The sequence below is a fragment of the Rhineura floridana genome, chromosome 12, assembly GCF_030035675.1.
Source record: "Rhineura floridana isolate rRhiFlo1 chromosome 12, rRhiFlo1.hap2, whole genome shotgun sequence".
Classification (NCBI taxonomy): Eukaryota; Metazoa; Chordata; class Lepidosauria; order Squamata; family Rhineuridae; genus Rhineura; species Rhineura floridana.
Window position 1 is genome coordinate 12901194 of NC_084491.1, and position 23888 is coordinate 12925081.

General features: G+C 45.6%; 1 protein-coding gene across 1 annotated transcript in view; it reads left to right on the top strand.

Moving 5' to 3' along the window:
* Positions 1–451: 451 nt before the first annotated feature.
* PDLIM2 (PDZ and LIM domain 2) overlaps positions 452–23888 on the top strand; it is a 95980-nt gene continuing 72543 nt past the window's right edge. The window contains exon 1 of the mRNA XM_061593038.1: positions 452–769. The gene's annotated coding sequence lies outside the window, so the exon portion shown is untranslated. The remainder of the gene's footprint in view (positions 770–23888) is intronic.

Below are 23888 nucleotides of genomic sequence, written 5' to 3' on the forward strand. Positions count from 1 at the left end.
TGATGCTAGTCATGCCCTTAAGAGTGTTGGACTAGAGTTAGAGAGAGCCAGGTTCAAAGCCCCACTCACGACTCAGCGATGAAGTTCGCTGGATGAACTTTAGCCAGGCACTACCTTTCAGCCTAACCTACCGCACAGAGTTGTTGTGAGAGGGAAAAAATGGGGAGGGGGCACAGCCATGCTCTCCGCTTTGAACTCCTTGGGGTTGGGGATATGGGTGTAATAAATAAATGCTATTGTGTCCTCCAGCAAGGGAAAAACACAGCAGCAGAGGGGGGGAATTTTTCCTCTCCGTCTGACTGTCTCATTGCCTCGGGGCGTGGTAACAAATAACAATGGAAAAGCCTATCTTTTCCGGAGCCTGCAAGGTCGCGGCTGCGCCTGGAGGCGGCGCTCGCGTCCGCTGCCTTCCTCAAACTTGCCCATGCCGTTTTAATCTCGTCCAATTAGGGAGCAGCCCGCCCGCCAGCCCCTTGGCTGTGGGTGAAGTGGAAGACGCGCCGCGGCCGCAAGAGTGCCTCCTGTTCCCCCGCGGCCAGCTTTTTTCTTCGTCTTCTTGGGCATCGAGCTCCGGCTGCTCTCCGTAGCCGCGCTGACTTCTCCGCTTTACCAGCCCCGGGATCTCCTGTGCGCCTCTTCCAGCATCTCCTCCTTCCCTCCCTCCCTCCCTCCGGCACCATCGGAGTGCCAAACAGCAAAGAGCGGCAGATTCTGGACAGGCGAGGGTTCTTTTGCAAGCTAGAAGTTCTTGGTCCGGGGGAGAATCAGGGTAAGGATGCTTGCTTCCGGGGTAAAGCGCCGCTTCTGTTCCGAAGTGGGGTCACTTGACAGCGCGACCCTGTGACCTGTCTGCTCAGTGAATTAAAGCCCACTGAGTGCCTTAGGCCTGAAGGCTTAGGAATCTTTGTCTCCTCTCCTTTCTCCCTGGATAGTTAGGAACAGAGGAAGCTGCCTTATACCGAGTCAGACCGTGGCTCCCTTTAGTTGCAATATTGGCTACACTGACTGGCAAGCGGCCCTCTGGGGTTTCAGGCAGGGGTCTTTCCCGGCCCTGCGTGGAGAAGCCGGGGATTGAACTTGGGACTTTCTGCATGGAAAGGGGTTGCTCTATCACTGAGCGACGGCCTTTCCCCCAGTTCCCGGTAGCCCGTCTCCTCCCGGGGTGGGCGAACTCGAACAAGTAACGAGAGAGGAAGTTCTAAGCTTAATGGACAATATAAAAACTGACAAATCACCGGGCCAGGATGGCATCCATCCGAGAGTTCTCAAAGAACTCAAAGGTGAAATTGCTGATCTGCTAACTAAAATATGTAACTTGTCCCTTGGGTCCTCCTCCGTGCCTGAGGACTGGAAAGTGGCAAATGTAACGCCAATCTTCAAAAAGGGATCCAGAGGGGATCCCGGAAATTACAGGCCAGTTAGCTTAACTTCTGTCCCTGGAAAACTGGTAGAAAGTATAATTAAAGCTAGATTAACTAAGCACATAGAAGAACAAGCCTTGCTGAAGCAGAGCCAGCATGGCTTCTGCAAGGGAAAGTCCTGTCTCAGTAACCTATTAGAATTCTTTGAGAGTGTCAACAAGCATATAGATAGAGGTGATCCAGTGGACATAGTGTACTTAGACTTTCAAAAAGCGTTTGACAAGGTACCTCACCAAAGGCTTCTGAGGAAGCTTAGCAGTCATGGAATAAGAGGAGAGGTCCTCTTGTGGATAAGGAATTGGTTAAGAAGCAGAAAGCAGAGAGTAGGAATAAACGGACAGTTCTCCCAATGGAGGGCTGTAGAAAGTGGAGTCCCTCAAGGATCGGTATTGGGACCTGTACTTTTCAACTTGTTCATTAATGACCTAGAATTAGGAGTGAGCAGTGAAGTGGCCAAGTTTGCTGACGACACTAAATTGTTCAGGGTTGTTAAAACAAAAAGGGATTGCGAAGAGCTCCAAAAAGACCTCTCCAAACTGAGTGAATGGGCGGAAAAATGGCAAATGCAGTTCAATATAAACAAGTGTAAAATTATGCATATTGGAGCAAAAAATCTGAATTTCACATATACACTCATGGGGTCTGAACTGGCGGTGACCGACCAGGAGAGAGACCTCGGGGTTGTAGTGGACAGCACGATGAAAATGTCGACCCAGTGTGCGGCAGCTGTGAAAAAGGCAAATTCCATGCTAGGGATAATTAGGAAAGGTATTGAAAATAAAACAGCCGATATCATAATGCCGTTGTATAAATCTATGGTGCGGCCGCATTTGGAATACTGTGTACAGTTCTGGTCGCCTCATCTCAAAAAGGATATTATAGAGTTGGAAAAGGTTCAGAAGAGGGCAACCAGAATGATCAAGGGGATGGAGCGACTCCCTTACGAGGGAAGGTTGCAGCATTTGGGGCTTTTTAGTTTAGAGAAAAGGCGGGTCAGAGGAGACATGATAGAAGTGTATAAAATTATGCATGGCATTGAGAAAGTGGATAGAGGAAAGTTCTTCTCCCTCTCTCATAATACTAGAACTCGTGGACATTCAAAGAAGCTGAATGTTGGAAGATTCAGGACAGACAAAAGGAAGTACTTCTTTACTCAGCGCATAGTTAAACTATGGAATTTGCTCCCACAAGATGCAGTAATGGCCACCAGCTTGGATGGCTTTAAAAGAAGATTAGACAAATTCATGGAGGACAGGGCTATCAATGGCTACTAGCCATGATGGCTGTGCTCTGCCACCCTAGTCAGAGGCAGCATGCTCTGAAAACCAGTTGCCGGAAGCCTCAGGAGGGGAGAGTGTTCTTGCACTCAGGTCCTGCTTGCGGGCTTCCCCCAGGCACCTGGTTGGCCACTGTGAGAACAGGATGCTGGACTAGATGGGCCACTGGCCCGATCCAGCAGGCTCTTCTTATGTTCTTATGTTCTTAAGTAGCGAATGGCAGTGCGTCTGTGCGTGCGTTATCGCTACCCCCCGCCCTTTGCAAAAAACAATAATAAAATAAATAAAAATGGTAGTAATCAAATGAGATCCCTGCGTTACTTCTCCTTGAAGGTTTGGCGCGCAACATGCAATCTTTTTCCTTTCTGTATTTGGGGGAAAGCGAACACTTAAATATTCCGTTTTCACCTTCAGCAATTCAATTCCTCACGTTCTTTTTTGCTGCCGGTTTGCTTATTCTGGAGAGGACTGTTGGTTTTAATTACTCTGTTCTTGCTGTTGTGGGGTTAGGCTTTTTTTGCTTTTTTATGTTTAGACTTGAATTTTAATAGTGCTGTTTTGGGGAGGGGGAGGAGGTAAAGTTGCTGCAAATGAGAGGTCTGTAAAGAAGAGTCAACAACTGAGTAGGGTGGCTGCTTAGAAGTTCAAAGATGAGACACATCCTGGCATTTCAGGGGACATCTGCAGTGCTTTACAATGCTGTGGACTGGGTGAAATGGGCTGTCTTTAAGGAGACATCTGGTGGGAAGAAGGTGCTTAATCTTTTCTCTGCACTCAGTCTGCTAATCTGTGCTCTCCCTTTCTGTAATGTAAGTGGTCCTTGTCTTAAATTTGCTACAGGGAATGCAACTGAGGAACGAAGGAAGATGGAAGGCAGAGGTGAACAGGTGTGCCCGTGTTAGTTGCACATGTATATAGTATGGAGATTAGCAGGGTTTAAGGACACTCCCCTTAAATCAGGAACCTGTGGCCCTCCAGCTATCTATCCACCTTAGCTAGTATGGCTGATGGGGATCGTGGGGGCTGGTGCCCATTCAGGCCAGTAGGGCGGAAAGCCAGGAGCCCAAACAGTTGGCAGAACCAGAGCCAATGACAGGCTGAGCCAGCTCATGCTAGTTTTGTCCTCATCCGCCTCTCTGCTGAGTCTACAAGGACATCACTGAGGAGGAGGAAGCTTCACAGGCAAGGCCACCCCCTGGACTGGATGTGAGTAAGCAGGCAGGCAGGCAGGGGCTGGCAGACTGAGGTTGGTGGGGCAGTGCCCCAGGTGCCCTAACAGACCAACCTCTGCTGGTCGTGAATAATGGGAATTGTAGCCCAGCAACATCTGGAGGGCCACAGGTTCCCCTGCTCCTGACTGGCTTGCAGAATGAAGCCCTTTGGTACAGTTCCGGTGTGACAAGATTATACTGTACTGGGATGGGGACAGAGGAGCAATCCTGATTTCCCCCTTGGGTATGTATGCAAAAGAGCAGTTGTGTGGCACCTCAAATGCTAACAGATTACAATCAACTTCAACAGATACATAAAAGCTTATGCCACAATTAAACTTGTTAGTCTTTAAGGGGGTGAAAGGATCCCTTTTTGTTCTGCTTTTTTGCTGTAAGAGTCTTTAGAATCTGGTCATCTTGTCTGGGTGTTGTCTCTGAGAGTGTCCAAGGAGGCCAGTCTCTGGTGGGCTTGCTGATTCAGTTGCTCCTGCCAAGGGTTTGCCCTTGAAGCTGTCCTCATTATCAGGTCCCAGCCTCGTAACACAATAAAGAATAGCGTGTCCTTGAGCACACGTAGAGTGACTTCCTCTTGCTCCATTGAATAACTACATAGCCAGCAGCCCCCACGTATTTGAGAGAAGTAAGATCGTAAGAAGAGCCCTGCCAGATCAGACCACAGTCCCATCTAGTGTCCAGCATCCTGTTCTCACGGTAGCCAACCAGTTGCCTGTTGGATTATGATTGTTTTAATATGTGTATGTATTTTATATTGTTGTACGTCGCCTAGAGTGTCCGTTAACTCGGACAGATAGGCGACCCACAAATAAAATTATTATTATTATTATTATTATTATTATTATTATTATTGGTAGCCCACAAGCAGATCTGGACGCAACAGCGCTCTCCCCACTTTTGATTCCAAGTAACTGGTGTATAGAGGCATATTGCCTCTGACAGTGGAGGCAGAACAGAGCTGCTGTGGCTTGTATCCATTGATTGCCTTCTCCATGAATTTGTCTAGTCTTCTTCTGAAGCCATTCAAGTTGGTGGCCATCGCTACATCTTGTTGGAGTGAATTCTAAAGTTTCGCTATGCGCTGTGTGAAGAACTTCCTTTTGTCTGTCCTGGATCTCACAACGTTTGGTTTATTGGATGATCCCACAATCTAATATTATGAGAGAGGGAGAAAATCCTGTATCTTAAGTAACAAAAAATAAGTTTCTGGGCCAGAGGGCAGGCCATCCAGACACACTTGAGCATCCCTAATTTTAGCATTCAAGCCTGTCTCCCGCACCCCACATTTCCAGGCTCTGACCTGTGTGTTTGCTGTGCCAAAGACTTGGCAAGCTCACACTAATCTTTATGGCTGCATGGTAATGACATAGGCCCTGGAGTGACTTGGCTGGGTGCTGCGTATCAGCAGGGGGGGGGCAGGAGGTAGAGCCAGCATCAGGAGCTATTTTTGGTTGAGTGAGAGAAAACCTCCTGGGAGCCTCCTGTTCCCTCTTCTCATTGGGGTTTTGCTCTAGGACTTTTCTGATCCTCCTGTATCGGTCACATTTTTGCATGCATTCTGTGAGTGCTTACAGTCTGATTCAGAACCTGCAGAGTTTCCCAGTTGCAGGGCCTTGTGGCATCTGTGCTTGTTTGCTCACATTTTTTTCCCACAAGTTTGGAGCAGGTAAGGCTAAGAGTGTAGAGCTTTCTTGCCAAGCCACAAAAAGGCCCATCTATTCTAGCATTCTAATTAGAACAGCAACCACCCAGGTGCCTCCAAGACCCTCCCAAGGAAGTTTTCCTCTTTGGTATTCTGTCCCCAGTGGTATACTGCCTTTGGACATGGAGGCTTCATTTCCCTGTTAGAAATCTAAATATTTTCGTGAATGTAACCCTTGAATCCCTTAAGGCTGCAAAGATAGACTTGAAAGTTACTGAAGATGCAGGGTGAAATCTTAGGAGACCAAGCCGGCTTTCCAGAAGTCAAAAGGTGAGGCTTCAGAGCACCACAAAATTCCTTGCCCCTCCCTGTGTTTAGTAAAAGCAGCATGAAGTGTGCAAAATAAGCAAACTGAATCCAAATTTGCTTATATTGATTTGCACAGTTCTCAGAGTTAATTTTCTTAGGCAGAGAATTTACATCATATACGTCATAAATAATGTAACATTTAGTTCAGAGAATATTTATTGCTTTCCTGTCTTCCATTGATCTGTTCAGTATCTGTCCCCCCACCCTTGTGTTTTGGAGGAAGCTGTGCCGCAGGGGATTGGGGAGAGATTTTACTTTGGATCAGCTGCCAAGCGCTGTGCAAATCCACCCCACCATTTGATCCAGCCCAACAGGGGAAGCAGTAAACTCAGTCCCACTGCAATTATACATAGTGCCAAGGTTTGTGGCTGGGCTGCTCTAAACCCAATTCTCCTTCCTTCTTTCTTTCCAGATGAAGTGTTAACTATTTGCTCACAGTGTCTATTGCTATTTTTCAGTGCTAAGATAACCTATTGTCAAGATAGATCTGGCCAAACTATGGGTTGCATTCAGACTGCGTTAATGTAGGGAGTTCAGGAGCTTTTCCTATCCTAGCTATTGAGAAGTGTTGGGGACTGGGGACTGTGCTTCTGGGAAGCCATGTGAATAACAGACTTGTGTGGACTGCTGATTCTCTGCAATGAGTGTAGGGGTGTCAAGAGGGAAAATTCAGCCTTTCTGTAGGACACTTGGCTCAATTGGAGGCTGTTGTTGCTGTCTAGACATGCCTAAAATAGCCAGTATTATAAGGTATGAGCCTCTCTCATAAATAAGACTCCACCTGCCACTTGTTTGCTGCTGTCCTTCCCTCTGGGTTCTTTTTGATCTCTGTAAAATCTATTGGCTAATATGGTTCAATGCAGCTTTTCTTGTTTTAGTCATTTAAAAAGGCCAAGAAAACTTACATTGCAACCACATGATAGTTAACTTAAAATACACCCAGACTTCTGTGCATTCCATAGCTTGATGTCTGCATGTTGGAAACTACGCTTGGCTTTCTGGAGTACGTAGGCTGTCAATCTAGTTAGAGACCTTCCATGATCAGAATTCCTGATTGGGTGGAGAGCTTCCACCTGTATGCACTTGTGCTGTTCTTTAAAGCAGGGGTGGGGAACCTGTGGTCCTCCAGGCTATTACTATAGGAAAAGCCAAAGCTCAGTGGTAGAGCATCTGCTTTGCATGTAGAGGGTCTCAGGTTCAGTCCCTGATATCTCCAGGTAGGGCCCCGGGAAGTCCCTGGACTAAAACCATGGAGAGGTGCTGCCAGTTAGTATCAGCCATACTGAACTAGACAGACCAGTGGTCTGACTCGGTCATCATTCATTGGCGATCACTTGTGGCCGAGTAAGTTTGTCTTCCAAGATAAGGTCTTTAATGGTGGGTCCATAAGTGACTGTGGAGGCCAATTCTGGATCCACACAGCCTCCCACAGTTTCCAGATGGAAGATGGTTGTGATGAGGATTTGTTTGACGTGCCTTCTGCTTAGCTCGTTTGTCCTGTTCGCCCTGTATTCATGCTTCTTCGAAGTCCATAGCACCTTTGATAATACCTGACCTCCATTTGGGATGTTCATAGGCCAAGACTTCCTAGTTCTCGATGTTCATGTAGATTTGCTTTAAGAACATCTTTAAACCTCTTTTGCTGTCCACCGATATTCCATTTTCCATCCTTAAGTTGGGAGTAAAGTAGCTGCTTTGGAATACTGTGATCAGACATTCAAATAACATGGCTGGTCCAGCGAAGTTGATGTTGAAGGATCATTGTTTCAACACTGGTGGTCTTTGCTTCTTCCAAAATGCTAACATTAGGCCGTCTGTCTTCCTAAGTAATTTGCAGAATTTTCTGGAGGCGGTGTTGGTGGAATCTTTCAAGAAGTTGGGAGTGGCATTTATAGATGGTCCATGTTTCACAGGCGTACAGTAAGGTCGGTAGTACAATGGCTTTGTAAATAAGCATTTTGATCTCCCTGCAAATATCCTGATCCTCGAAAACTACGCTTCATTCGGGAGAATGTGGCACTCGCAGAGCTCAAACGATGTTGAATTTCAGCATCGATGTCAGCTTTTACAGAGAGATTGCTGCCAAGATAGGGGAAATGATCAACATTCTCCAGCATCACACCATTAAGCTGGATTGATGGTGCTACATAGGGACTAGTTCCCACCTGTTGATGAAGCACTTTGGTTTTTTTAATATTAAGTGGGAACTCAAGCTTTCCATATGCTTCTGCAAAGACATTTAGGATACAGTAGGGTCCTGCTTTTCAGCGTTCTGCTAATACAGCTACGCCAGGGGGCAATAGGCTGTAGCGTGGGGAGCTCGCGTGCTCCAGCTGATCGTGCGCTACAGCTGATAGCGATCAGCTGTAGCGTACAAGATCACTGCACTCCAGCTGATTGCACGCTACAGCTCATCACTGTCAGCTGGAGTGCGGTAGCTGGAATACAGTAAGGCCCCACTTTCCAGCGGTTTTCACTTTTCAGCGGGGGCCTGGAACGTAACCCTGCCATATGAGTGGGGCCCTACTGTAGTTTGAAGATCTTTCTCTGACTGTGCGGAGACTACATTATCATCGGCATATTGAAGTTCTATGATAGAGGTTGACATTACCTTACTTTATGCTTTCAGCCTACTGAGATTAAAAAGCTTTCCATCTGTTCGATATATGATTTCCACACCAGTAGAGAATTCCCCTCAAAAAGGTGTAGAATCATAGCAATGAAAATAGCAAATAAGTTTGGAGCAATGACACATCCCTGTTTTACGCCTGATTCGACTGTAAATGGATCACTCTGAAAGCCATAGTTATCCAAAATTGTCACTGTCATGTTGTCATGAAGGAGTCGCAAATATTCACAAATTTATTAGGGCATCCAGTTTTCAGAAGGATGGTCCAGAGAGCGGTTCGAATCACAGTATCAAAGGCCTTAGTCAGATCAATAAACACCATAAATAAAGGTCGATTCTGTTCCCAGCATTTTTCTTGACAATGTTGTGCAGTGAAGATCATGTCCCCTTGGAAGGGCAGAAGCCATTTTGAGATTTGGGGAGGACATCCTCTGAGATAGGTAGGAGGCGATTTGCGAGGATCCTTGCAAGGATTTTACCTGCGGTAGTAAGAAGAGAGATATCTCGATCATCCCCACAATCTGTTCTATCACCCTTCTTTAAAAAGGTGATAATTATGGAGTCCCTAAAGTCTTCCGGGATCTCCTCCCTCATTCAGATTTTTTCGATGAGCTTATGAAGTTGTTGTGTAGGTGCAGACCCACTTTCTTTAAAGACTTCAGCAGGAATCCCATCAGGTCCACTAGCTTTGTTGTTCTTCATTTGATTGATGGCTTTACTGACTTCATCCAAATTAGGGGATACTGCAAGCTCGTTTCTACTTGGTTGTTGTGGAATTTGCCTACGTTCTTAGAAATTGCTGTACTACAGCTTCCATCATCTTTGACCATTGACTGTGCTGGCTGGGGTTGATGGGAGCTGGAGTCCAATGACATCTGCAGGGCTGTAGGCTCCCAATCCCTGCTTTAAAGCCTTGGACTTAATGGACAAACATTGGAAGGAGGGCAACACTGGAGGTAGAGCCCAGAGCCTGGTCACACTGTCCCTCCATGCATTAGATATATATGCCTGCACAGAAATACAGGAAGATGAGCTTGGTAGCTCCACCGAGAGTATCTGGACTAAAATAAATGGGGCAAGTAATAAAAGGAATGTGGTGGTTGGAGTCTACTACCAACCACCCAATCAAGGAGAAGATGAGAATGTAACTTTTGAAAAGCAAATTGCCAATGTTTTGAGGAGTCATGATGTAGTAGTAATGGGGGACTTCAATTATCCCGATATCTGTTGGGAGACAAATTCTGCCGAACACAGCCCCTCCAAGAAATTTCTGACTTGTATTGGAGATAACTTTCTCCTACAGAAAGTAGAGGATGCAACCAGAGGATCAGCTATCCTGGACTTGATTCTAACCAATAGAGATGATTTGGTGGATGAAGTGGCAGTTATGGGAACTCTGGGGGAAGTGACCACACCGTACTGGAATTCTTGATTTTAACAGAAGCAAAAGCTGAGAGTAGCCATACGTGCACCCTGGACTTCAGGAAAGCTGAATTTAATAAACTCAGAACAATTGTTAGTACAGTTCCATGGCAAGCCACCTTAATGAGAAAAGGAGTCGAAGATGGGTGGGAGTTTCTAAAAAAGGAAATTCTAAAAGCGCAATGGCAAGCAATTCCAACAAGGAAAAAAAGGAGGGAAACAGCAGAAGAAGCCAATGTGGCTTCACAAAAAGCTTAGAGATGACCTGAAAATAAAAAAGGACACATACAGGAAGTGGAAAGAAGGCCAGGCCACAAAGGAAGAGTACAGGCAGGTATCATGGAAGTGCAGGGACGGTGTCAGGAAGGCTAAAGCTGAGAACAAGCTGAGGCTAGCGAGGGATGCTAAAAGCAACAAAAAAGCTTTCTTCAGGTACATCCATAGTAAAAGACAGAGAAAAGAAATGGTTGCACAGCTACTCAATGAGGATGGCAAAATGATATCAGATGACAAAGATAAGGCAGAAGTGCTCAATTCCTACTTTGGCTCAGTCTTCTCCCAAAAAAGGGTCTATGACCCTCCCAGGAAACATGAAGTAGAAGGGTCAGGATTGGAGCTTGAGCTTGACAGACAAACGGTCAAGGAATACCTTATCACTTTGAACGAGTTCAAATCGGCAGGGCCCGAGAAACTGCATCCTAGAGTATTGAAGGAACTGGCTGAAGAACTCTCAGAACTGCTGTCTATTATCTTGGCAAAATCATGGAGGACTAGTGAAGTGCTGGATGATTGGAGGAGAGCTAATGTTGTCTTCAAAAACGACAAAAAGGAGGAACCTGGGAACTACAGACCAGTCAGTCTAACATCAATCCCTGGAAAAATTCTGGAGCAGATTATAAAGCAGTCAATCTGTAAGCACCTTGAAAGCAATGCAGTGATTACGAGGAGCCAACATGGATTTATGAAGAACAAATCCTGCCAAACTAATCTCATTTTTTGATTGGGTAACCTCCCTTGTAGACTGTGGGAATGCTGTGGACATAATATATCTCAACTTCAGCAAAGCTTTTGACAAAGTGCCTCATGATATTCTGATTAGCAAGTTAGCTAAATGTGGACTGGATGAAACAACTATCAGATGGATCCACAGTTGGCTCCAGAATCGTACTCAAAGAGTGCTTATCAATGGTTCCTTCTCAAACTGGGTGGAAGTAACTAGTGGGGTACCACAGGGCTCGGTCCTGGGCCCAGTGCTCTTCAACATTTTTATTAACAACTTGGATGAGGAGGTACAAAGCATGCTTATCATATTTGCAGATGATACAAAGTTGGGGGGCATACCTAATACCGTGGAACACAGAAACAAAATTCAAAGGAACCTTGATAGGCTAGTGAGGGATGCATTGGGCTGAAAACAACAGAATGAAATTCAACAGGGATAAATGCAAAGTTCTACACTTAGGAAAAAGAAACCAAATTCACAGTTATAAGATGAGGGATACTTGGCTCAGCAGTACAACATGTGAGAAGGATCTTGGAATTGTCGTTGATCACAAGCTGAATATGAGCCAACAGTGTGATGTGGCTGCAAAAAAGGCAAATGCTATATTAGGCTGCATTAACAGAAGTATAGTTTCCAGATCGAGTGAAGTACTAGTTCCCCTCTATTCAGCACTGGTTAGGCCTCATCTTGAATACTGCGTCCAGTTCTGGTCTCCGCACTTCAAGAAGGATGCAGACAAACTGGAACGGGTTCAGAGGAGGGCAACAAGAATGAACAGGAGACTGGAAACAAAGCCCTATGAGGAGAGACTGAAAGAACTGGGCATATTTAGCCTGGAGAAGAGAAGACTGAGGGGAGATATGATAGCACTCTTCAAGTACATGAAAGGTTGTCACATAGAGGAGGGCCGGGATCTCTTCTCAATCATCCCAGAGTGCAGGACACGGAATAATGGGCTGAAGTTGCAGGAAGCCAGATTTCGACTGGACATCAGGAAAAACTTCCTGTTAGAGAAATACTACAATGGAACCAATTACCTAGAGAGGTAGTGGGCTCTCCTACACTGGAGACATTCAAGAGGCAGCTGGACAACCATCTGTCGGGAATGCTTTGATTTGGATTCCTGCATTGTGCAGGGGTTGGACTCGATGGCTTTATAGGCCCCTTCCAACTCTACTATTCTATGATTCTAAGGAAGGGTAATTTAAACACCCCTTTAGTGAGCAATTGGGAAATAATATGGCCTACACACTTTCCCCTTATTATATCTCACTAAGTAGAAGGACTAGAAGATCCTCTGTGGCGCAGAGTGGTAAGCGGCGGTAACGCAGCCGAAAGCTCTGCTCACGGCCGGAGTTCGATTCCAACGAAAGGAGGAAGTCGAATCTCTGGTAAAAGGGGTCGAGGTCCACTCAGGCTTCCATCCAGCTGTGGTCGGTAGAATGAGTAACCGGCATATGCTGGGGGGTAAAGAAAGGCCTGGGACGGAACTGGCAATCCCACCCCATATATACAGTCTGCCTAGTAAACGTCGCAAGACATCACCCTAAGAGTTGGAAACGACTTGCACTACAAGTGCGGGGACACCTTTACCTTTACTTTAGAAGGACTAGAGCCATTTGTAGTAGTCACCTTTATGAATGAATCTTTGAGTAGAGACTCACATAACTGTTCTGCCGGTTCCAGTGCATCTCCACCTCTCTTTTCTGAAAACAGGAGCACACAATGCAAGTCAAATCCTTTTTATTGTAAAACCTGGTGGGATCAGCTCAAGTGCTGTTTTTTTAAAAAAGATTCAGCTTTAGACAGATTTCTCAACTGATTGGCAGATCAACCTGTTGCCCCTCCAAGTGTAACCAATGGAAACACTTTGCTGTAGGCGACTAGGGTGCTCACAGCCTTTTACTCTAAGCATAGTAACTGAGGGTGCACACCAGCAAATTCAGGTTGTGCAATTAAACTGGATTTGTCACTTTTGTACAACAGACCCACCTCACCCACCTCCCAATTGGACTTATGAAATAACGTTTGCTTGGCTGACAACATCCTATAACCTTCCCATAAACAAATCAGAGTGAATGCTCAATAAACCACCACTGTCATGTAATCTCCCTTCAAACTTTGTGCAAACAAATCAGAATGAATGCTCAATAAACAGGTTGTGTGCAAGCGACCTTAGATGCTTCCATGTCCTTAAATTGCAGTGGTGGCAGCTGGTGCTCATTGGGGGTAGTAGGGCAGAAGGCAGGGAGGCCAACAGTAGGTGGAGCCAGAGCCAGTGGTAGGCAGAGCCGAGTGATTCTAGTTTTGTCTCTTTCATCCTCCCTACTGAGTTCTGAAAGGACTAAGGAGGAGGAAGCTGACAGGCAAGGCCACCCCCTGGGCTGGCTATGAGTAAGGAGGCAGTTGGGGGCTAGCTGAAAAGATGGGGTAGTGCCCCATTCACCCACGTAGACCCACCTCCACTGATTTACAGACCTCTCTTTCTGTCTCCCTAAACCGATGCTTTCCCCATATCTTTTGAGAAATCGTGGTGATCTTTCTTTTGAGGAAGTATCTGTCTTTCCCTCCTCCATCCAATATTTGTGGTTTTGGAGTAAAGAATGCATCAGAAACTCCTAGTCCTTTCCAACACAATCTCTCTTCCCCCGTCACTCATATCTAATATCTCACAATTTCCACCTTGGATTAGTTTCTTTCTTGCTTTCGTTAATATCCCACATTTCCTCCAAATGGCTCAAAGTGGCATATGTGGTCCTCCATGCTCTGCCCCGTATTCTGTCCTCGCAACAACTCTGTGAGGTAGGTTAGGTTGAAAAATAGTGACTGGCCCAAGCTCACTTAGTGAACATCATGGCTGAGTGAGGATTCAAATCCTGGCCTGTCAAGTTTGACAGTCTAACCACTACATCACCCTGGATCTCATCTGATCGCTTTATTCTCTTTTTGGTGGTAGGTTAGTTCTGGCCTCCAGGCTGACCGACAGAGCTGTTAACCAACTTTTCAGTTACTGCATTCTCTGAGGGGATGCGCGATGGCCCTGGTGACAGTTGCCCCCGCAGATCACCACTTGGTGTTGATATGTATGTCTGAGCTAGTCCCCCAGAGACATAAAAATCACATGGGGGGCTCCTTTTGCAGTAGGCCTGGAATGTGGCCCTCCAGCCCTCACTATGTGGCCCTCAGGACTCTTCCAGGTCATGCTCCTCACTGGTTTGCTCCTCTCCCTCTTGCTTTATTTTGCCTGCCTTGGGTGTGTCCTTGAACAGTAATAAGGACCCTTACTTTCTTGAATGGAGCGATGTGCTTGTGTAGAAACCATGAACCTTTGTGTGACTGGAAGTGTAGCCTACCGTAAAAAGATAAGAGTCACATCCGTTGCCCACCCACCGCTGGTATGTGAGTCCCGGGAGGTTGCCTATGAAGAATGCAGCCCTCGGGCTGAAAAAGGTGCCCCATCCCACCCCTGCTTTCAGTGTTATCTTTAGGATTTCAACCACCTTGACCGACTGAACTTAAGTTGTGCACATTTCTATTCTTTTGTTTTGACAAATTTGTAAACTGTTTAATAAAAAACATCCTTTAGTGTGCATAAAACAATATTAAAAAATTATCAATACCATATAAAATAAAGCCATTAAAATTTAAGAACAGTTATGCAAAACTAAATTATATTCCTGGATAGGCTTGCTGAAATGAAAACATTTTAGCAGACGTCTGAAATGGCTTGTGGCAGGGACCTGCCTAATGCTCATTAGGCAGGGAATTCCAAAGCACAGGTGACTAAAAGCCTGACTGGCAGAAATAGCACACGGCACTTGTAAAAGTGCAGGTTCTGCAGATTAAAGTGGTTGAAACAGTGTGTAGTGGGCAAGGTTCCAAGCTGTTGAGGGCTTTATATACTAATAGTAAGACCTTGAACCTGGTCTGGTAGCAAATTGGCAGCCAGTGCAGATCCTTGAGCAGAGGTATCATATGCAGCTGGATCTAACTCCTGTCAGCAGTTGTGCTGCAACATTCTGTGCTAGCTGCAACTTCCAGAAAACTACAAGGGGAGCCCTCCCATGTGGTTTTTATAGCCCTGGGGGACTAGTTCAGACATGTATCAACACCAGGTGGTGATCTGCAGGTGCCACTGGGGCCATCACAGATTTAATCCCACAGATGCACTTCCATAATTCTCTCCTCTTCAAGTGCAGTGCTTTACCGTGGTGTCAGGTCACACATTCAGCTGCCAGTTGTTGAGTGTGCACAAATCAAGATGGATGTTGAGTGTGCAGAAATCAAGGTGGACAGTTGTTGAGTGTGCAGAAATCAAGGCAGACACACAGCGTATTACCACAGGGGTCACAGTAGGTTCTTCATCTGAACTGAGCCCAACTTTCCCACCAGCCTTGCACACGTTATTCATGGCAAAATGAATGCTGGCTGAGCCACCAGTCTTATCCTGCCACTCATCCTTCAGACAGTGGCCACCTTAGAAAAATGAAAGTGGCACCTGTACATGATTGATTGCATTTATAATCCTCCCTTCAACAGGAAGGTTTCCAGGGCAGTTACAACATTTGATTAAGATATAATACAGTGAACTTAACATTAAAAAAAATCAATCGACATCATCAGCATCCTAAAGCAATGAATACAGTAAGGCAGCAGCGAAGGAACTGATTCTTAAATCAGTTATCTTTCTAGGCTTAAATAAAACAGTACAACTGTCTTAAATAGATGTCTAAGAGTTGTTACTGCTAGGAGGGAATTCCACATCTAGAGTGCCATGACAAAGAAGGCTCTGTCTTGTGTGTTCTTCATTCATTTTTTAAAGTAAATATTAAAAACAAAAGCAGTTACAAAACTTGCTCCAGGGATTGGGAAAGGTTGTGTCACATGCACTAGCTAATTGGCACTGTCTGTAGTAACTTCTCCCTCCGTTCAGACTGAAAAGCTGTGGAACGCTTTCACATACTCTCAAGAACTTGCCTTGAGAGAGGTATGTTTGGACTGAATGTAGTGAAAGCTCTTCCACATCAGCCCATGGTTCTACAGATGTTATGTGTCTCTGTGTCCTGAGTGATGCCTACATGCATGCACAAACTACCCATGAGGGTGCATTTGTATGAACAAAAGCACCCCCTTAACTATGCTTGCCAGGGTTTGCATTTTCAAACCAGTCTCTAGCACTACACAGGAACATAGGGAGCTGCCTTACACTGAATCAGACTGTCTGTCCATCTAGCTCAGTATTGTCTTCGCTGACCGGCAGCAGCTCTTCAGTCTTTCAGGCAGGAACTCTCTCCCAGCCATACCTGAAGATGGCGTTAGGGATTGAACCTGGGACCTTATGTATGCAAAGCAGATGCTCTGCCACTAAGCTGTGGCCCATCCCGCACTACCTGCCACCAGACATTTTGTTGCATGAGGCTACAAGACAAGATGGATCCCCCCTCCCGCCCATTCTGTCTGCAGAAGCTGACTGGCCTGGCAGATGAATCCTTCTTCAATACTGGCAGCAGCATAGCATCCTTCACAACTCCTAAGGACAGCAAGTTAGTTCAGGCTGCCTGCCATTCACAGTTATTTCCTCCAATAGGGGGAACATGTGGGAGCACAGGGGGAAAAGGTGGGGGCTGTGACCATTGTCCTCCTACATCTGCCATCTGAGGCTCTTGTTGCACTCTGTCTAATGGTAGAGCCAGCCCTTCCTGCTGCATCTAAATGGGTAAGAAGTCATGGGGGAAGTTTTCCTTGAAAGAAGAATGTGTTCACTTCCCGAGGAACTGCCTTTCATGGGTGCAAAAGCAGGATGAAAGCAATTCAGAACTGATGTTTGTGACCACTTAGTACACCTGCATGATCCTGTCCTGATGCTAATAGAGGTCTTCTTCCTAACCATCCCACAATGTGTGTGTGTGTGTTGAAAATTTTATAAGCAGCAGTAACGCAGCCGAAGCTCTGCTCACGGCCGGAGTTTGATTCCAACGGAAGGAGGAAGTCGAATCTCTGGCAAAAGGGGTCGAGGTCCACTCAGCCTTCCATCCATCCGTGTTCGGTAAAATGAGTACCCGGCATATGCTGGGGGGTAAAGAAAGGCCGGGGAAGGAACTGGCAATCCCACCCCATATATACGGTCTGCCTAGTAAACGTCGCAAGACGTCACCCTAAGAGTCGGAAACGACTCGCACTACAAGTGTGGGGACACTTTTACTTTTTTAAAGTTTAAAAGATTACAAATTGGTGTACAAAAGATAAGAACCCTGCATAATAACATAGTATAAAAACGTAATATACAATAATTTCACATGCACCTACAATAACCAGCAATATACTTTATTTATTAAATTTATATCTCGGCCTTCTTCCCAAAAGGATCCCAGGGCGGCAAACAGGTGATAAAACACTAAAAAAAATCTATAAACTATCTTTAAAAATAAAAAAAAACTTTTAAAAAACATATTTGAAAACAATTCCAACATAGATACAGACTGAGATAAGGTCTCTACTTAAAAGGTTTGACCTGCAGGCTAATCTCAGATAGTCTGGGTGAATAAAGAGAGACGTTTTTAGCTTATGCCAAGAGCACATAATTGCTGGCGTCTCCCTCGCCCCCATCAGAAGGTTTTGTGGTAGAAAATCTCTCCCTACCTCAGCAAGTGACAGAAGCTATTTGTACTGCTGGCATAAAACATGTAAATGCAGGAAATTCTTCCCCTGAAGACTTCCTTTGTATGTCAGAGGCTGGGGGGGGGGTTCTTGGCTGTTCATGGTGAAGGTGTTGGGTCTGGAAAGTAACTACCACAAAGACAAAGTGGACAAAGTGGAAATTTTCTACGTGCACAATATGCCATTAAAGCACATTCATTAAAGCAGATTCCTCCCCCCCCCGCAGCTGCCCAGAATCCTGGGAACTGTAGTTTGTTAATGGTGCTGGAAATTTCAGCTCTCTGAGGGGTACACTCTGCCAATGCGGTGTAGTGGTTGGAGAGTTGGACTGGGACCTGGGAGACCAGGGTTCAAATCTAAGGAGGCTGCACTTGCCCCATATTATGGAGGACAGTCCTCTGTTTCAAGGGCTCTCAAAGGTTAGTCTTCTATTTGAAGGCTCCCTCTGTTTTAGGGGTGGAGAAATGTGTCCCCCCATATGTAGCTGGACAGCATCTCCCGTCATCTGACTATTGGCTATACTGTCTGCAGCTGATGGGAGCCCAACAACATCTGGAGGGTCTTTGGGTCCCCATCCCTGCTGTATTTGAATGGTTGTCTGGTCCAAAGATTTTAAAAAAGAGTAATCAGAGTTAGCACTTGGACAGCAGAATGAGCAGATGGAAGTCACGGTCTCTGCACTATGGTGAGATTACTATGTTTCTATTTAAATTATAGTAATTATTTCTAAATTTGCATTTAATACTTAAAAATTAGGACATGCAAATATTAAGCAAACCTCTCTCCTTTTGGGGCGGGTGGCTGAGAAATGCATTTTTCTCTCTTTGGGTGATGTATTATAAGTGATGCCCACCATTGTACCAGCATCTGTGATTTGTGTCACAGAGCAGATATGAGTGTGGTAATGGTGGGGGAGCGTCTGAGGGTGGTCTCTCTTGTATAGAAGAGCATCTGGACTACCCGAGGAACAAATGCAAAAAGTGAAAGCAGCTTTCTTCTTCTCTTTTCCTCCCTGGCTGTCTTCCCTCACCCTCCCACCCTAAAAAAGCCACAATAGAGAGACTTGGGACGGGAGAAATTCGATACAGTTCACATTTAAAGGCAAATCTACGTAACCTTTGTTTCTGTTTTGTTTTGAGATTGTGGTGTACTGTATGTTTTTATTTTAGTGCTGATGTAGTGACTGTAATGAATTGAATTGTAATCCTCACTTTTTGAATCAATAAGCACACCAAAACATAGCCATCCTTCAAAATTTGCACTTCTCCAGATTTTGCAATACAGTCAGTAGTGTAGTGGCAAATTCAAAAGTGCAGGGTCCCTTCATGATAGTCATGCCACAGCCATGCCCCCCTTTCCACGTTCTCTCATCTCCTTGTCTCCCTTTCTCTCCCTGTTGTCTTGTGATTCCACACTCCACTACAACAGACGCCCCTAGAAGCCAATCAGCATGAAAAGGGAGGCAGCGTGTTAGCTGTTGAGAAGGGTATTCTCAATGGCTGGCTGACCTCCTTTAACTCCGATTGGCTCCAATCAGCAGGAAAAAAGAAGAACTGTTCTCAGTGGCTAACACATTCTCCTATCATGCTGATTGGCTTATACATAGGGATCTGCCTGGGACTCTGCTCCCACAAAAGCAAGGGGTCTATGACCCCCTGCGACCCTGGATGACTACACACCTGAATACAGTTGCAAGTGTGCATATATATTAGTGAAAATGGCATACAAAAATGCATTGTATTAGGGAAAATATAAATAATAGGGAAGTTATGCTTTGCAAAAATTTGTATATTAGGCAGTTTCATCCAAATGTGTGTATTTTAGGAGATTTTCACACTAAAATGCTGATGAATTTTCAGGAGGACTTTTTTTTTAATGCAAACTGATGTGGAAATGTGGAAAAATGAAGGTGGGAAAAATGAGATACCAGAATTGACTCATTTGCCCACCTTTGCCCCTAGAGACATCACTTGGGCTCTGGGCCTTTGCCAGCAAGGTCTGTCTTTCCCTCCCCCACCACGCTGCACTGTTGCAGGAACAGGTGGCAGCATGCTGAGTGAGGTGCCAGCCCAGCATCCTCTCCTGGGGGACTTTTGCTGAGCTGCAAATCTTCCAGCTTCGACCGCAAAACATATGAATCAGGCCTGTGGCTGTGAGCTTCCTGCCCAATCTCCTGGTGCTTTTTGCCTCGCTTCTACTCCTCCCACTCCTCACCTTGCCCATCCCCTGGCCCAGCCCAGCCTCCCCATTCCTCCTTCCTGATCAGAGGGAAGCAGTGTGATGTGGCCTACGGCACCAAATGTCTGATGCTGACAATTGCTCACGTGTCTGGGGACTCCCTTCCTCTCCCAGATCGAGGATCCCCTCCCAGCCCCTAATGAGCCCCTTCTTGCTCCTCAAGGCAAAGGGACCATCTGCTTTGCTGTCTCTCTCAATTCTTGCTCCATGGCATAGTCAAGGGGGAAGATGGGAAGACCTTCTCCCCTTACAAGCATGTTCTGCCTCCTTCCTGCTGCTTCATTCACACACCCCTCCCGTCCCCTGCCCTTGACACTTCTCCATCCCTGTCTTCAAGCAGCAAGGCACAACCTGGCTGGGGAATATGACGTCTCGACCATCTTTTGAAGAAAGACAAAGAGGCCAGCAGAAAGAGGGGTGAAGAAATATATATGTTAAAAAATTGCAGTGGCTCCCAAACTTTTTTTCCTATGGACCACTTCAAAATTGCTGAAAGTCTTGACCATTTTTTTTTGGTCTCTTGTAGCAATTGTAAAGCGCTGTGCAAGATGCTGTATTTTTTAAATGGTATTATTATTGCTTCTTTTATTTCTTAGGTATTGCATTTTATTGAATTCACTAACAGGCAAAAAACCTTGTGGTTTAAGAATGTACCTATAGCCCACAGATATTTCTATCAAACTTTAAAAAGCAGGGAAATTGGGCAGCTATAGTGAATGTACCAGGGGAGCAGGAGACCTGAACTCCTCTCTGAGATATTGGACTGCCCTACAAAGTTGTCAAAATGCAAACACAATTTGGGTTGGTCTTTCACCATCCAATCCACTTGTTCAAGTTCGTCCTGCTTGTTTCCCATGCTCTGCGCATTAGTACACAGACATCGAAGACCATGTGATTTATGGCTTGGCTTCCTTACTACATTTTTCTGAGGACTGTTACTGGGCCCTATTAGAGCCGATCTCCCTGTTCCCATTACTGTGCACAAGCCTTCATCAGTCGTTACCACCAAGTTTATGTCTCCCTCCCTCTTAGGATTCACTTTAAAGCCCTCCTGATGAATTTCTCCATGCAATGGCCAGTGTATCTCCAATGCATCACCAGTTCCCTCAAAGCAACAGCAAACCCTGTTTGTCTCCCACATGGCTCCTCCTTGCCCACAGGCTATAAAAAGCTTGACTTCTGTCTCCTTTTGCAGGCTGCATTCAAAAGTCCCAAATGGTTTCCTTCAGCTTCCACCTAGGCAAGTGAGATGCTGCTGTTAGTTTGATGCCAGCCATCAAGCTGTACAAAAGCCTGGAAAAATGGGTACCTCGCCACTTGACACGAAAGAGTGGCATTCCCCATTTCATCCGATTGGTGCCTTTTTGTCCTGGTCCTACTATGTTCCTGACTCTGAAGCCCACCCAGCTTGGCTTTAAGGACGTAGAAAGCTGCCTTATACCAAGTCAGACCCATTGGTCCATCTAGCACAGGATTGTCTACACCAGTGGTTCCCAAACTGCGGCCCATGGATGATTCCTGGTCCACGTGCTTCATTCAAGTGGTCCAGAGAGTGTCTGTAAAAATACACTTGAAAATCATACAGCATGTAGCACAATGGCACTGCAATTGCTACAACAGGCACAAAAATCATTAAAAGGTCAGCCAAGACCCTCAGCAATATTATACTAGTCCAGGGGGAGTGGGATTTGGGAACCACTGGTCTACACTGATGGTCAGTGGCTTTCAGACAGGACAATTCCTAGCCTAGCCTGGAGCTGCTAAGGATTGAATTTGAGACTTTCTGCATGCAAAGCAGATGCTCTACCACTGAACTATGGCTTTTCCCCAAATGATTAAAAACTGCTTTATACAGGAATACCTTGCATTAACATACTCAATGGGACCAGAGCGAGAACGTAAACCAAAAATGTCCTTAAAGTGAAGCACTACCTTTTTAAACTTTTTTAACCTCTCCTTCATGCGGAGCCTCAAAGCCCTGCGCTAAAGCCTCTGCTGCCACGCGCCTCTCAGCTGATCACGACCGCGCCTCCCAGCTGATTTGCGGTGGCGTGATCGCGTCTTTTTCCACCCCCACGCACCGTTAAGTGTCCGTAAGTGTGAAGCAAGCATACGTAAACAGGGGCATAGTGGAGTATGGGGTATGTCTGTAAAAGTGAGTGTACGTTAAGTGAAGGTCCGTATAGTGGGGTATTCCTGTACTGTGTCGGGACATTGGTCCATCTAGTTCAGTATTGTACTAGTACACTAACTGGCAGCGGCTCTCCAGGGTTTCAGGCAGTGGATATTCCCAGCATTACGTGGATATGGCTGGGATCGAACTTGGGGCCTTTGCGTGCAGAGTAAATGCTCTACCATTGGCCTGTTCCCCTTTCTGTTGGCATTAGCTAGTCCAGCACCTGCTGACCATCTGTGCCTCCCTAGTTACTTACTCACACATTTCATTCCCATTTTGTCTTTGGCTTCCTGCTGCCGTGCCATAACTGACCTAAATATGACTACTTAGCATGGAAGATTTGTGGCCAAATTGGAAGTCACATGGAAGTCTTGGGGCTCCTTGATGGCATGTTTTGTCGAGAAAGAAAAACCACATTGCATCAGTATGGTTTCTCCTCCATGGATAAAAGTAGCTTCAGGAGGAGGAGATTTGCATTTTGGAATTTTAGGGATGTCAGAGAATTCCAACAGAAACGGAAGTGGAAATTGTGTCCCTTGATTGCAGAACAGAAATCACACCTGTGAATATGATTGATATTTGCTGTTGATGTTGCTTTCAGTCTGCAAACATGGCATAACTGCTTATGGGTCACCCCCACACGCTCATTAGTATTGTGTTTCCTTTGCATGAAATGAATGTTGTGGAATAGAATGACAATGTAACTTACATCTTTTATGTAATTTCACCACAGCACACAGTCAAATAATGTAGCTTTTGGTGCAAGGCTAACTGCAGTCGAAGGGAAACAATGCTGCACTCAACGCATATAGGGCAGACTGAAAAATGATGCCATCTTACATCCCTAGGGAATTGGCACAAGGAGAGGAAAGGTTAACCCTTCTGTGTCACAACTCCAATCCAAGGTTGCTTTTTGAACAAGAAAAAGATGTGGGAAGCTTCAGTAATGGAATTCCGACATCACACAGGCCCAGCGTGGGCAATACAATACCCTTTGGCACCTTGGGGCCCCTTCCAGATAGGTTTTGCCCTGGTGCATTCTGATTGTATCAGGCGATTGGCTTTGTCCACTGTTTTAGTTTCCCAGTGCAGCATCACATCAATGCAGTTTCAGGGATCGCAGTTTAAATTTCCTTGCATGCCCCAGAGCACTGTTTTGGTTTGGTTAAAAAAATGAGGTGCTAGTACTCAAACCTTGCTAAAAATGCTGTGATTGCCAGCACAAAATGGTTGCCATGGGCAGCAAAAAAAAGACATGGCAGAAATCCGTACTGTTCACAAACACAAATCCGTTCCATCACAAGAAAAGCACCGTCCCAGAATGATGCTACATCAGGGGCATTGTGAAAAATTTAAATGGCTGACAGACCCAGCTGCCCAGTGGTGCTTACGGTGCTTCTGATTCTTGCTGCTCTTGCCAGATAAAGCTATAGAAGGGAACCCAGCAGAGGGAACATTGCCAAACCTGGAGTTGGCTCTGCATCACATATAGTATGGTCCTTAGCCTATGTTGGGAGCAGCAGCAGGCCTTGTGGCTTCTTGGGACTGGTTCATGTATGCATGCCACATCAAGTGGTGACATGCATGTGTGAACAGCTACCTACAGATGTGAGAGAATGGATGAGATGACACCACAGAGAGGTGCTGGTATGACCTCAAGTACAATGTGCATCAATTAGGGATGAGCTAGAATTCAACCCAATTTGGATTTAGTACCAAATTTTCCGTTAATTTGCTTATTCTCAATCACCAAGGATTCGATTTTAATGTAGCGGATTTCTGCAGCTATTTTTAAGTAAACAGACTTTTTTAAAAAAAATCCACCTCC